Genomic DNA, 15,029 nt, shown 5'->3' with positions numbered 1-15,029 from the left:
ATTTCCTGAATGCAACTGGCGATGGTGCTGGCTGTCTCAGGGCAAACCAATCTTGGAGAGGGGAACCCAATCAGGCACTAGGCCCCTCATTTGCATATACTGAGGCTCTAATGCCTGCTTCAGGCATTGTATATAAATACACATTGTTGTTGTTGTTGTTGTTGCTAAAGGACGCCTCTTGTTTGTCCTTACCCAAAATGGCGAATGGTGCACAACCGGCCGGATGCGTGCTCACGCTTCCTGCCCGCCACTTTAGGGCCTTAGGTTTCCATGAAAAACGGTGGCTGCCTGATGCAATTTCCAGGCCAATACATTTAAATTGCGTTGCCGACGTGTCCTTTTTGCCTTTTAGCGCTACGAGTTGCTGGGCGAGCTGAGTCAGGCGCTGGGGAGACCAATTTCACAAAAGGGTCCTACAACAAGCATAGGACCCCAACTTACACTGTTGGCACTTTGAAACAACCTGTTGATGAAAAGCACTATATAAATGCAAGTTCTTTCTTTCTTAAATATGATAATAAAGCTTTTAAATGATTCCGGCATGTGCCCTGGACACCTACGGAGGACCCCAATCTAATAAATGACGCGCTTCCAGCGCCCACACTATGCCTGCCATATTAGATCCTTAGGTGCACATTTTACACCTCTAAATGGCACGATTGAATTTCTAAGTCTTACAATTTCAAATGTGACCAACATTGAAGGTGTTATTGATAGGAAGGAGCTTGTTATTGACCATGATGGAGTGCGACAGAAGATTCCACAGTCCGAAGGAGCTATGAGTATCTTATAATAAATAAGCAGTGTCACATCTTACACAGGAAGTTGGTTGCCTCTGCTTGAGTTAGAGCATGTGTGTGTGTGGAATTAAAGTGGTGCTTTACAATCTCTGGTTACAAATAAATCCACTGTTGTCATTCATTTTGTTCATTAATGATCAGTATGAAAATACATCAAAGATATGGGGTAACTAGTTTAACAGATGAAAAAGTTGACATCAATTGCTTGATGTCAATGGAAAAACTACGTCTGGATGTAAAGAATTTCTGATTTTATCTTTCATTCAACTGCTCAAATTACTTTATAATTGGAGTACTGAAGGCCTGTCTAGTCATTTCCAGTAGATCTTCATGGAGTTGGCGCCATTCTGACTGCTCTGTGCAGGATGGATGTCAAAATCCCTTGAGAAAGGAGCATTTTTTTAGAAGATCTCAAAGCACTGCTTATGAATGAAATCAAAGATCATGATCTCAACAGCAAAAGCTTGAATGAACCTTTGTATTACTACAAATATCAAGTTTGGCTTCAGTAAAATAACCGAGTAAAAATCACACACATTAAATCCCAGTTCTGTAGCTACAGTCAGGATTTTTGAATGGAATCTAAAAATGGTGTTTCATTGAAATAGATTCTGGTTTCGAGATACTTCAGTGGATAAACGATCAAGTGATGTGTGGCCTAACCATACAGACCAGGAAAGTCCCAAGTTTAATCCCTGGTCATGCAAAGTAAGGAGGGGAACAATTGACCTTGGTTCACCTGGTCTAAGGTGGATGGGGGGAGCGGGGGAGACTCAGTGTGATTTCCTTTTCCTATCAGAATCCACAAAAGCGAATTGTACTTAAGAACTAGAAGCCAATCCAGGGTTTGCGCATATCAGTGATGGCAGGATTCAGCTCGGTTGTTGAGTGTCATGGTTGAATAGTCTGCTGGCACACATGAAGAATGGACACTTGGTTGAGGTGCTGAAAGGTTTCCAATAGCTTTGGAACGATATCTAGCATGAGTCATTTCCCCCTTTAGCAGAGTAGGGGGAAAATTAGATTGGGCAGCAAACCATGTCCAAATCAAATATTCATCTTGAAAGTTCAACTCCGATTTCTTTTAAAATATTGTCAACATTGTTTATCACAAAAGCAAAGGCAATATCTTGTAAAATGTCAGCTTTCACTCCTGAGCTTATTGGCATTCACAACACACCACTGGTGTTACCTTTCTGGTATGTAATGGTGAAGTGAGTAAAATCGCTCAGTCACTAAAGCTGGCTTTAGACAAGACCTGCATCTTCAAGCAGTAAACCGAGTATCTTCCTCTTCAAGTGGAGTAGTAGTTAACATATCAAATGTTGCACATGTTAGCTACAGAGGGCTCGAAAAGCCTATGATTTGGAAAGGGAATTACTCCCTGCTGCTCAATGCATTCTCAATTATTTTACTGAAGTTTGGTTCTACCTATTGTCCTTAAGGGAAGGCTATGCTGAATGTTATTTTAAAAAGACTTTTGAATGCCAAAATATATATGTTTTAATCATTCAAAGGAAACATTTTAATAGTGCATTATTTTCAAAGCTGATTCTATATACATTTCTAAATAAAAATTTTATAAAAGAAAATGAGAGGATTTACAACAAAGTCCCAAATCATTTATTAACTTATAATGGTCTTGGGCGGGGTGGGCGGGGGGGGGAAGCTAACTGGTATGTGGATTTTTCTCTTATAAAATGGGAAAAAATATAAACTTGCATAGATATTTTTATTTGAGCTAACTGAGAACAAACTATTCATTGAATCAGGCCGGCAATATTCATATGTTACCGGTCTCGCTTCGTTAATATGCATGTACATATTTTGAAGCAGTGAATAGCATTCTGATAATTTTGTAAAATAATGTTCCTTTTAATAAGGATTATTTTCTAGCCTTCCAACAGGTGTACAATGAAGCTGTCTAAATCATGTGCTCATTGAAAGCATTTTGGCTTCCCTTGCTAATGGATGAAGTTTGAAATAATATTTGTTTTACTGCCTTTGCAATACTTAATATCAGCCTTTTTGTTTTCCCACATAAAGGAGACCTTCATCAAACATCACACACACACACACACACACACACACACAATCTATTACTGTAAGGTGGTGAAACAAATCTGTCTTCCAGGTTTCATCTGTTGAATTATTATTTTTAATTCAACACCAGTTGGTGTTTGCTTACATGAAGGGTTTTCAGTTTTGAGCCAACACACATCAATCTGATGAAAATACCATACTACGCTCATGGGTTTCACTGATTAAAGACAACAATGAACAAAAGGGAAATACTAGACTGGTCAAGCAGCTCATAAACCTGGCATGCGCTGCAGATGACAAGGCCCAGAGATCAAGTTTCTTGTCTGTTTTTCCCCTTTTCCTTAATTCTCAATGTCATACTAAAACTTTCCCAAAAAGAATGAAAATTGCTCCACTTTAAGCCGTTCACATTTAGTTCGGTCAATCTCACTGGAATTGGTGAGAATCCTACTAATTGCCAAAAGCCACCACCCTTAGTGGGTAATTTTATTGACCATTAAGGTTGTCCTCCATTGTAAATAATTGTACAAATTCTGTCTGGTTGGTCCATGTCCAAATTTCTCCCTTTAGCCCAATGTTATACATCAATCACAGATTTGTGTTTCCTTAAATTTCTAGTGTTGTAACGTGTACATCTTTCATTGAGAGAGATCAGCATTTCTCTCCATGAATGTCTACCTTGTGATAAGAGGCAAGAGTAAACTCCATTCACGATAGGGATCAGGGACTGCAATTGTCTTCTATGAGCTAGGAATTCTTAGTAAGCCATAGCCTTGTATTGATTAGGTTTTTACCCATGTGAACAGATTAATTACAGCCTTGTTTACAAGTACCTGTAGCACAGTTCTTTAATTCACATGATTGATGTCAATTCCGTCCTCTATGGGACATCACTACAGGAAACCTACTATTTAGGAATCATGCCATCAGAGTGCTGATATATTGTCATTATATTTTGTACTGAAAGACAATGTTTGCTTAAAGGTACATAGCAATGCCTGTAAAACTGGCAACTGTGACTTGTGAAAAGTTGCTCTTACTGTACATAATAATCACCACAAATTATTAGGAGGTGGTGTAGAATGTTTCTCCGCTGGATTGTCCTTTGTTAGATTTAGAAGCATATGGTAAACTTCATTCACATCTTTACAGAAAATGTCAAGAAAAATGTGAGGAAATGAACGCATATTTACAGTACAATTGACTGCGACAAAAGTAATCTGTCCCTTCTCATCCTTCTGGACCTGTCTGCAGCCTTTGACACAGTTGCCCACAAAGTTCTGCTCCAATGCCTCTCCACCGTCATCCAGCTGGATGGGACTGCATTCGCCCGGTTTCATTCCTATCTTCCAGCCGTAACCATAGAATCACCTGCAATGGCTTCTCTTGCCGATGCCGCACTGTCACCTCTGGTGTCCCCCAAGGAGCTATCCTTGGCCCCCTCCTATTTCTCATCCACATGCTCCCCCTTTGTAACATCATCCGGCAACCCAACTCCTCCACCTCTCTCAAACCCTCCACCGTCTCTATACTATCAGACTGCTTGTCTGACATCCAGCACTGGATGAGTAGAAATTTCCTCCAATTAAATATCAGGAAGACCAAAGCCGTTTTCTTCAGTTCACGCCATAAACTCCATTCCCTTTCCACCGATTCGATCTCTCTCCCCAGCAACTATCAAGGCTGACCAAGTCTGTTCGCAATCTTGGTGTCATATTTGATCACGATTTGAGCTTCCTACCTCATATCTGTTCTATCACTAAGACTGCCCATTTCCACCTTTGTAATATCGCCAGTCTCCAGCCTTACCTCAACTTATCTGCTGCTGAAACCCTCATCCTTGCCTCTATCACCAAAGCACTCCAGGCCGGCCTCCCTAATTCTACCCTCCATAAACTTGAGGTCATCCAAAACTCTGCTGCCAGTGTGCTAACTTGCACCAAGTCCCGTTCATTCATCTCCCCTGTGCTTGCTGACCTACATTGGCTCCCAGTTAAGCAACGCCATAATTTTAAAATTCTCATCCTTGTTTTCAAATCACTCCATGGCCTCACCCCTCCTTATCTCCTCCAGCCCTATAATCCCAAATGACCTCTGCGCGCCGCCTTTTCTGACCTTTTGAACATCCCCAATTTTAAATGCTCCAATATTGGCAGTCGTGCCTTCAGCTGCCTAGGTCCTAAGCTCTGCAATTCCCTCCTTAAATCTCTCTGTCTCTCTTTCCTCCTTTAAGATGTTCCTTAAAACCTACCTCTCTCTGCCCTAACATCTCCTTATATGGCTCGGTGTCAAATTTAGTTTTTTTTTTGGTAACACTCCTGTGAAGCGCCTTGGGATGTTTTATTATGTTAAATGCGGTACTTAAATATAAGTTGTTGGTGTTTTACAAACCCATGATTCCGGTTTTCATTTCAATGAACGGAAAGAAATATATTGGCCGAAATTTTCCCCTAAAAAAATGGATGGGTTTGGAGCGTGGGAGCAGTTAAATTGTTAACAATTTGATTCCTGACCTGATTCCACCTCCAACCTGCCCAGGCAGAGGTGGGACAGGGGGGCGGGTGATCAACCCATTCCCAGGAGGGGTGGTACCTTAATTTATATATTGTAATGAGGCTAGAATTCTCTTTTTTACCTCCATTTTGAATTTAATGAGGGCGGGTTTCACACAGTTCGTGAAACTCGGCAGTTAAACTGAGGCGGGATTACTGCATCCAGGAGGTAAGTGGCTTTATACCTACCTCCTGGATCCAGGATCCCTACCTAACCCACCCCCCAGGATTGGAGGCCCCACCATGAGGCCTCACTGCCCCACCCCACTGATGATGATGAGACCGGCCACAATCCTCCTGTAGCCGGCTCCGATCCTCTCAACCCCCCCAGCTGATCCCCAACCCCCGATCCCCAGCGACCCCCATTGCCAATACGCTGGCCGACACCACCCTCCCATCCCCCGTCAACCCCCCTGCGATCCCCGCCCCCCATTCCCGACCACTGGCCGACTCCAATCCCCGAACCCCAGCCAATCCTCCAAACCCCTGCTGATCCCCTAGTCGACACCCCCCACCCTGGCGACCCCCCGACCCCCACTCCACTGATCCCCGAATATGCTGACCCCCGACCCCACCACCAATCCCTCAACCCACCCCCCCCCACCAATCCCAGACCATGCTGACCCCCACTCCCATCATCCCACGATCCCTCACCCGGGCTGACCCCTCACATCTGAGGCCTATCCGCCCGCAGCTAGTCAGCCTCTCAATCTGGCTGGTTGCGGGTGGGAATCCGAGCCTCACATTCAAATCAGGCCTTGCCGTTAAAGTCGGCAGGGCCGGCGGAGAACCCTGGAGGCCCCCCGCCTCCAACCCACCTCTCTTGAGAAAATTCCGGCCACTGATTCAGATTTTGCCATCAGTGGTGAAGGAACGGCTTTGGGCATTTGTTCCAGTGTGGCGCCCTCTCTAGGGCAGCTGTGGCCTCTGTGAGCAGGTTAAGCAGCAATGTGGCTCTTCAACTAATCAGATTGAAGAATCCTCACTGAGACACACGGGGGGGGGGGTTTAACCCCAATAAACAGGTGGATAGGGGGTCGGATTGGTGGTTAAAGTGTTAAAAATCTGAAACCCGCCCCCAAACTGCCTCCAACCCGACCACATTCGGTTTTAACGGAGGCAGCATGGAGGTCGGGTGGCCAACCTGCTCCCAGGATGCGGGTTGGAACTTTAAATATTATAATGAGGCTGCGTGCGTCATTTTGAAGCTCCATTTCAATTTTAACTCTGGCTGTCCGGGTTTCCCGGGCCTTGGGAAAACCACTAAAGGAAACGAGGACTGTTGGATCCAGAAGGTAAGCGCCTTCCCACATACCTGCTGGATCCAGGGTTCCTGCCTTGCCAACTCCGCCGCAATTAGTCACCGCCCCCCGTCCCCGACCCTTCCAATCTTCCCTCAACCTTCCCCCAGGGGGTCTCCGATTCCCCTCTGGCCTCCGACCCTTGGTCCCCTCCACCCACCGGCCTTCCAACCCCGACCCTCTGCCCTCAACCTTCCCGCCATCCACCGATCCCCTCTCCGGCCTCTGATCCCCAGCCCCGAGCCCCCCTCTGGCCTTCCGACCCTTAGCCCCTGACCCCCACTCTGGCCTCCGATCTGCCCTCTGGCCTCCGAACCCTGAACCTGAACCCCATCCAACCTCCAGCCTTCCGATTCCTGCCAATCTCCATCCTTCCAACCATCTCCAAAAATCTACAGCCTTCCGAACCCCTCTGACGTTCCCCAGCCTTCCGACCACCTCTCACGCTCTCCAGCCTGCCAACCCACCTTGATCCCTCCCTCCCTCCTCTTTGCGGCCTGGTACCACAGGCCTACCTGCCCGACAGCCAGCCAGCCTCTCCATCTGGCTGGCTGCAAGCGGGAAACAGAGAAGCAAAATGTTGATCAGGCCCTGTCGTTAAATTCAGCAGGGCCTGAGGGAAACCTGTTCTCCTGGGTTTCCAAAATGCAATTAAGCCCCCCCCCCCCGCCACCCCCCCCCACCGCTCCTGACCCATCTCCAAGTTAAAATCCTGCCCGCAGAGTCTAAAGCAGGAAGTATAAAGCAGGAAGTATAAATTAGATCTAAATCTTGTACAGAAAGTAAAATTAAGATTGGGAAAGACAGATGGAATTAAGAGCGAGAGTTATAAGAGAAAGAAAAAGTAAAAATTTTTTTTTAATCTCCAACACTAAATAACTTCTGAAGGAATGAGACTCCACACTTGTAAAATTAAATTTTCAGGGCAGAGAGGTTGTGTGGCAGTAATTTTCACTTATCACGCTGTTAAAAATTGACTTACTCCTCAATGCACAGCCCTAAATTTTTCTGTTTAGTGGGTAACTTGTGGGTAAATAACTCAACTTCACACCATTGCATGTCTTTCAATACCGAGTCTTTCAATACCGAGGTACTGTTACAGCGCAGTCTGTGGAGTAGCAGGTTAACTCGGACTGCAACTTCCATATTTCCGCATTTAACTGGGACTGCAACTTCCGTATTTCCGTGTTTAACTGCGCATCTATGTACTCTGGAAGTTGCTGTCTGATTTACTCCATAATAATGGTAAGCACCGACAACCTCACCGTTATTATTAATGCAAAATCCGGGCCATTGTAATCAATTAGCATTAGCATTCTAAAAGTTGGGAAGGAATCAAAAGATGCACAGTGGGGAGTGCCAGTACATAAAATAAAACACTCAGGTATGTCAGATAAACATTAATTGCCATGGAACATTGTAAGTATTTACTTTTGTAATCAAAGGAACTTCATATACTATACACGTATTAGAGTTTGCAATGAATCATTTGGGAAACATTTTGAAGAGGAAAAATTCAACAATTAAATGATGAATCCCCACCTGAGGTTAAACAATCTGCTTGCAGTGTATGACAGTGATATCAAGGCCTCATTGTTCCAGCGCTAATGTGCATTAATCACAAAGCAGCAGCCATAAACCAGCACTATAGGTACCCACACATTGCATACAATATTCATTGAAAACTTATTTATCAGTCAGCTTCACTTTTCTAAAAGGCCAACCACATCTAAATTAAAGCGGGTGTGGGTTCTCTAACCCACTATGCTCAGCTGTAGTTAAAAAAAATCTTGTTGGTGTTGGAAACTGCATGAATTCCAACAACGTTTTTGGAAATTAGACTAATGCTCTTGTAGGCAGAAGGTTTATGCTGGAAACCACTTCCTGTTCCAGAGATCACACATGTTACAGCAGTTTCCCACACCGATCTTTTCAAAAAAAAATTATTTCCCTCTGATTTTATCCCCTTTACCCATCACAGTTCTACGAATACCAGCAGTTTTAAGAACATAAGAAATTGGGGCAGGAGTAGGCCATTCGGCCCGTCGAGCCTGCTCTGCCATTCAATACGATCATGGCTGATCTTCTACCCCAACTCCACTTTCCTGCACTATCCTCATATCCCGTGATTCCCTTAATATGCAAAAATCTATCAATCTCTGTCTTGAATATACTCAATGACTGAGCCTCTACAGCCCTCTGGGGTAGAGAATTCCAAAGATTCACCACCCTCTGAGTGAAGAAATTTCTCCTCATCTCAGTCCTAAATGGCTGACCCCTTATTCTGAGACTGTGACTCCTGGTTCTAGACTCCCCAGCAAAGGGAAACATCCTCCCTGCATCTACCCTGTCAAGCCCTGTAAGAATTTTGTATGTTTCAATGAGATCATCCCTCATTCTTCTAAACTTTAGAGAACATAGGCCAAGTCTACTCAAGCTCCCCTCATAGGAAAATCACCCCATCCCAGGAATCAGTCTGGTAAACATTTGTTGCACTCCCTGTATGGCAAATATATCCTTCCTTAGGTAAGGAGACCAAAACTGTACACAATACTCCAGGTGTGGTCTCACCAGGGCCCTATATAATTGGAGTAAGACGTCTTTACTCTTATACTCAAATCATCTTGTAATAAAGGCCAACATACCATTTGGTTTCCTAATTGCTTGCTGTACCTTCATGATAACTTTCAGTGATTCATGTACAAGGACACCCAGGTCCCTCTGAACACCAACATTTCCCAATCTCTCATCATTTAAAAAATACCCTGCTTTTCTATATTTCCTACCAAAGTGGATAACTTCACATTTCTCCACATTATATTCCATTTGCCATGCTCTTCCCCACTCACTTAGCCTGTCTATATCCCCTTGAAGCCTCTTTGCACCCTCCTCACAACTTACATTTCCACCTAGCTTTGTATCATCAGCAAGCATGGATATATTACATTTGGTCCCCTCATCCAAATCATTGATAAAGATTGTGCATAGCTGAGGCCCAAACACTGATCCTTGCGATACCCCACTAGTTACAGCCTGCCAACCTGAAAATGACCCATTTATTCCTACTCTCTGTTTTCTGTCCAGTACCCAATCCTCAATCCATGCGAGTATATTACCTCCAATCTCATGAGCCCTAATTTTGTTTAATAACCTCTTTTGTGGCACCTTATCGAATACCTTCTGAAAATCCAAATAGACCTCATCCATTGGTTCCCCCTTACCTATTCTGCAAGTTACAACCTCAAAAAACACCAACAGCTTCGTCAAACATGATTTCCCTTTCATAAATCCGTGTTGACTCTGCCCAATCCTATTTTCTAAGCACCCTGTTACCACATCCTTAATAAGAGATTCTAGCATTTCCCTACTATTGATGTCAGGAGCATTTTCCCTACTACTGATGTTTTCTGGTAGCTTATCCTAGTGACCATTTGTCACATGGGAGCTTGGACAGCGCGTGTAGGCAGACTGTTTGTACATAGGGCTCACCAAGTATCTACGTATACACATTTCCACCATGGGTCCTGAAGAGCATGAAGCATGATCAATTTTGTTCCTCCCTAGTCCAGGATACTGATCGACTTATACGATCAACATAAAACACAATTGAAAAGCTCTACCATTTTGGATGGTAATTACTTACTCCCAGTAGAGGAAAGCTCAACAGGAAAACATAAAAATTGCACTGACCTGATCCTCCAAAATGTAGTTCATTACAGGCTTGATTTTCTTCCAAACCTTCTGCAGATCCACAAATATATTTTTCTTGCAAGTTTTCTTCCTTCCCCTTCTCACCTCTTGGCATTGACTTCTTACTGAGGTACAGTTTCATAGGCATTGGGAAAAGTTGTTTTACCTTTCAACATGTCAATATTTTGTGAGGTAATCTTGTAGAAATTCCTTCAGGTATTAGCTACTAAAATGTCCAATACAGTTTTCCACAAGAAACCTATTAAATCCTACAAGATATAATGAAACTGTGAATTCATAATACATATGCATACATAAGATGCCCACACTTTATACATCCAATCCCTTATACCCAAGTTCCTAATCTTAGCCATGCTGTCATGGGTGAATGGAGGCTGTGCACTTCTCTCCAGGGGAAGGAAAGTCATCCCAAGCATCCAATAGTTTCCAGGTTAAGAGAGGCAACATCAATCACTTGAAATTCGGGTGCTCAGCTCCCTTCTTGGATACATATAAGGAAACAAAACGGAAGGGAAGAAAAAAGTCTTCGAATCTCTTCAAAACTTGAGCCTCAACAAGTAATAAATAAATGGAAAAAACGTAACAAAACACCCACAGACAAAAACTGTAAGGACATCTCCTAGGATTTTGAACCAATTGCATCCTAACATGGATGGGAAGGGCCACTGAAAATACTCAGAATTTTATAAGAATATATCACATGTCGACCAGATACTGGAAGAGCAAAAAACACTAGGCATCATAGCAGGAAAGTGTGATTTTTTTCCCATTCCTTCTCACCACTTGGTATTGACATACTCCCAAATGTGTCATTCCTGGGTTATGTCGCAAAAGTAGAACAAACAAAATCTCCAAAGAGTAATTTCAATTCCTAGCAGATTTACAACAAGAAAATCCTACTTCTGCAAAAGAACGTTTGACTGTAGGTTAATTATGAAACAAATAAGTGATCATGAGTTGAGATTAGGCTGCACTCGATATTGGTCCACCCTTTGAGTGTAACGCCACTGAGCTAGGCCTTGAAAACTAGATTTAGCACCCCAACCATTTCTTTGAGTAGTGAGAATGAATTTTGCGTGCAATGTAAAGCATTAGCGCCTGGCGCTAATTCTCAACCTTTTCTAAAGATATCGCACAGTCCTGGGCTATAATGAATTTCTAGCCTATAGGAACATAGAATCATTCAGCCCGTCGAGCCTGTGTCAGCTCTCTGCAAGAGCACTTCAGCTAGTCCCACTCCCCTGCCCTTTCCCCATAGCCCTGCAATTTTTTTTCCTTCAGGTACTTATTTAAAAGCCACGATTGAATCTGTCTCCACCGCCCTTTCAGGCAGTGCATTCCAGATCATAACCACTCGCTGCATGAAAAAGTTTTTCCTCATGTCGCCTTTGGTTCTTCTGCCAATCTCCTTAAACCAGTGACCTCTGGTTCTCGACCCTTCCACCAATGGGAACAGTTCCTCTCTATCTACTCTGCCTAGACCCCTCATGATTTTGAACACCTCTATCAAATCTCCTCTCATGCTACTCTGCTGTAAGGAGAACAACCTCAGCTTCTCCAGTTTATCTACGTAACTGAAGTCCCTCATCCCTGGAACCATTCTTTTAAATCCTCTCTACCCTCTTTCAGGCCTTCGCATTCTTCCTAAAGTGTGGTGCCCAGATATGGACACAATACTCTGGTTGAGGCTGAAACACTGATTTATAAAGGTTCATCATAACTTCCTTGCTTTTGTACTCTATGCCTCTATTTATAAAGCCCAGGATCCCTTATGCTTTTTTAACTGCTTTCTCAATCTGCCCTGTCACCTTCAACAATTTGTGCATGAATACCCCCAGGTCTCTCTGTTCCTGCACCCCCTTTATAGGAAGGATGTTTCTGATGGCCGGGGAGTCCAGAACCAGGGGTCATAGTCTAAGGATAAGAGGTAAGCCATTTAGGACTGAAATGAGGAGGAATTTCTTCACCCAGAGAGTGGTGAACCTGTGGAATTCTCTGCCACAGAGGGCGGTGGAGGCCAGTTCATTAAATATATTCAAGAAAGAGTTGGATATATTTCTTGAGGCTAAAGGGATCAAGGGATATGGGGAGAAGGCAGGGACAGGGTACTGAATTTGGATGATCAGCCATGATCTCATTGAATGGCGGAGCAGGCTCGAAGGGCCGAATGGCCTACTCCTGCTCCTATCTTCTATGTTTCTATGTTTCTATGTTTCGGCCCCTCGAGCCTGCTCCGCCATTTAATGAGATCATGGCTGATCATCCAAATTCAGTACCCCGTTCCTGCCTTCTCCCCATATCCCTTGATCCCTTTAGCCTTAAGAAATATATCCAACTCCTTCTTGAATATATCTAATGAATTGGCCTCCACTGCTTTCTGTGGTGGAGAATTCCACAGGTTCACCACTCTCTGGGTGAAGAAATTCCTCCTCATTTCAGTCCTAAATGGCTTACCCCTTATCCTTAGACTGTAACCCCTAGTTCTGGACTCCCCGACCATCGGGAAGATCATTCCTGCATCTAGTCTGTCCAGGCCTGACAGAATTTTATAGGTTTCGATGAGCTCCCCTCTCAATCTTCTAAACTCCAATGAGTACAAGCCCAATCAACCCAATCTCTCCTCGTGCGTCATTCCTGCCATCCCAGGTATTAGCCTGGTGAATCTTCGCTGCACTCCTTCCATGGCAAGTACATCCTTCCTCAGATAAGGCGACCAAAACTGCACACAATATTCAAGGTGCGGTCTCACCAATGCCCTGTACAACTGTAGCAAGACATCCTTGTTCCTGTACTCGAACCCTCTTGCTACGAAGGCCAACATACCATTTGCCTTCTTAACCGCCTGCTGCACCTGCATGCTTACCTTCTGCGACTGGTGCACAAGAACACCCAGGTCTCTTTGCACTTCCCCTTCTCCCAATCTATTGCCATTCAAATAATAATCTGCCTTCCTGTTTTTGCCACCAAAGTGGATAACCTCATATTTATCCACATTATAGTGCATTTGCCATGTTTCTGCCCAATCACCCAACCTGTCCAAATCGTACTGGAGTTTCACAACATCCTCCTCACAGCATACCCTCCCCCCCAGCTTTGTGTCATCTGCAAATTTGGAGATACTACATCCAATTCCCTCGTCCAGATCATTAATATATATTGTGAACAGCTGGGGTCCTAGGACCGATCCTTGCGGTACCCCACTAGTCACTGCCTGCCACTCGGAAAATGACCCGTGTATTCCAACTCTTTGCTTTTTATCTGCCAACCAGTTCTCTATCCAAGTCAATACCTTGCTACCAATCCCATGTGCCTTAATTTTACAAGCTAATCTCTTATGCGGGACCTTATCGAAAGCCTTCTGAAAGTCCAAATACACCACATCCACTTTTTCTCCCTTATCTATTTTACCAGTTACATCCTCAAAAAATTCCAGTAGATTAGTCAAGCATGATTTACCTTTTGTAAATCCATGTTGACTTTGTCCGATCCTGTCACTGCTTTCCAAGTGCTCTGCTATTACATCTTTTATAATGGACTCTAGCATTTTCCCCACTACCGATGTCAGGCTTACCGGTCTATAATTCCCCGCTTTTTCTCTACCACCTTTTTTAAATAGTGAGGTAACATTAGCTACCCTCCAATCCATGGGTACTGTTCCAGAGTCTATCGAGTTCTGGAAGATGGCCAGCAATGCATCTACTATCTCCAGGGCCACTTCCTTAAGTACCCTAGGATGTAGATTCTCAGGCCCTGGGGATTTATCGGCCTTCAATCCCGTCAACTTCCCCAACACCATTTCCCTACAAATAATGATTTCTTTCAGTTCCTCCCCCTCATTAGTCCCTATGTTCCCCGACATCTCTGGGAGGTTATTTGTGTCCTCCTTTGTGAAGACAGAACCAAAATATATATTTAATTGGTCAGCCATTTCTTTGTTCCCCATTATAAATTCCCCTGATTCTAACTGCAAGGGACCTACGCTTGACTTCACCAATCTTTTTCTCTTCACATATCTATAAAAGCTTTTACAGTCAGTTTTTATGTTCCCTGCAAGCTTACTTTCATCATCTATTTTCCCCCTCTTAATTAATCCCTTTGTCCTCCTTTGCTGAATCCTAAACTGCTCCCAATCCTCAGGTTTGCTACTTTTTCGACCCAGGCCAAATCCGTTTTCAATGCAGTGAAATTGGCACAACTCCAAGTAAATATTTTTACTCTAGATTGCTCCTTGTCCATTTCCATAACTAATCTAAACCTTATAATACTATGATCACTGTCACCCTAAATGTGCCCCTACTGACACTTGCTCCACTTGACCTACCTCATTCCCCAGAACCAGAACCAGCATTTCCAGCATTTCCAGATTTCCGGAAATGTACTGATCAAGAAAGTTCTCCTGAACACACTTCTTCCCCCTCTCTGCCCTTTACACTATTACTATCCCAGATTATATTAGGATAATTGAAATTCCCCATTATCACTACTCTATAGTTCTTGTACCTCTGTGTAATTTCCCTGCAAATTTGCTCCTCTACATCCTTCTCACTAATTGATGGCCTATAGAATATGCCTAGTAGTGTAATGGCACCGCTATTGTTTCTTAACTCTAACCAAATAGTTTC

The sequence above is a fragment of the Somniosus microcephalus genome, chromosome 2 (genome assembly GCF_052327205.1).
Source record: "Somniosus microcephalus isolate GS21.2 chromosome 2, FLI_Smic_1.0, whole genome shotgun sequence".
In the NCBI taxonomy this organism is placed as follows: domain Eukaryota; kingdom Metazoa; phylum Chordata; class Chondrichthyes; order Squaliformes; family Somniosidae; genus Somniosus; species Somniosus microcephalus.
The sequence above is the reverse complement of the archived record's forward strand: the minus strand, read 5'-3'. Positions refer to the sequence as shown.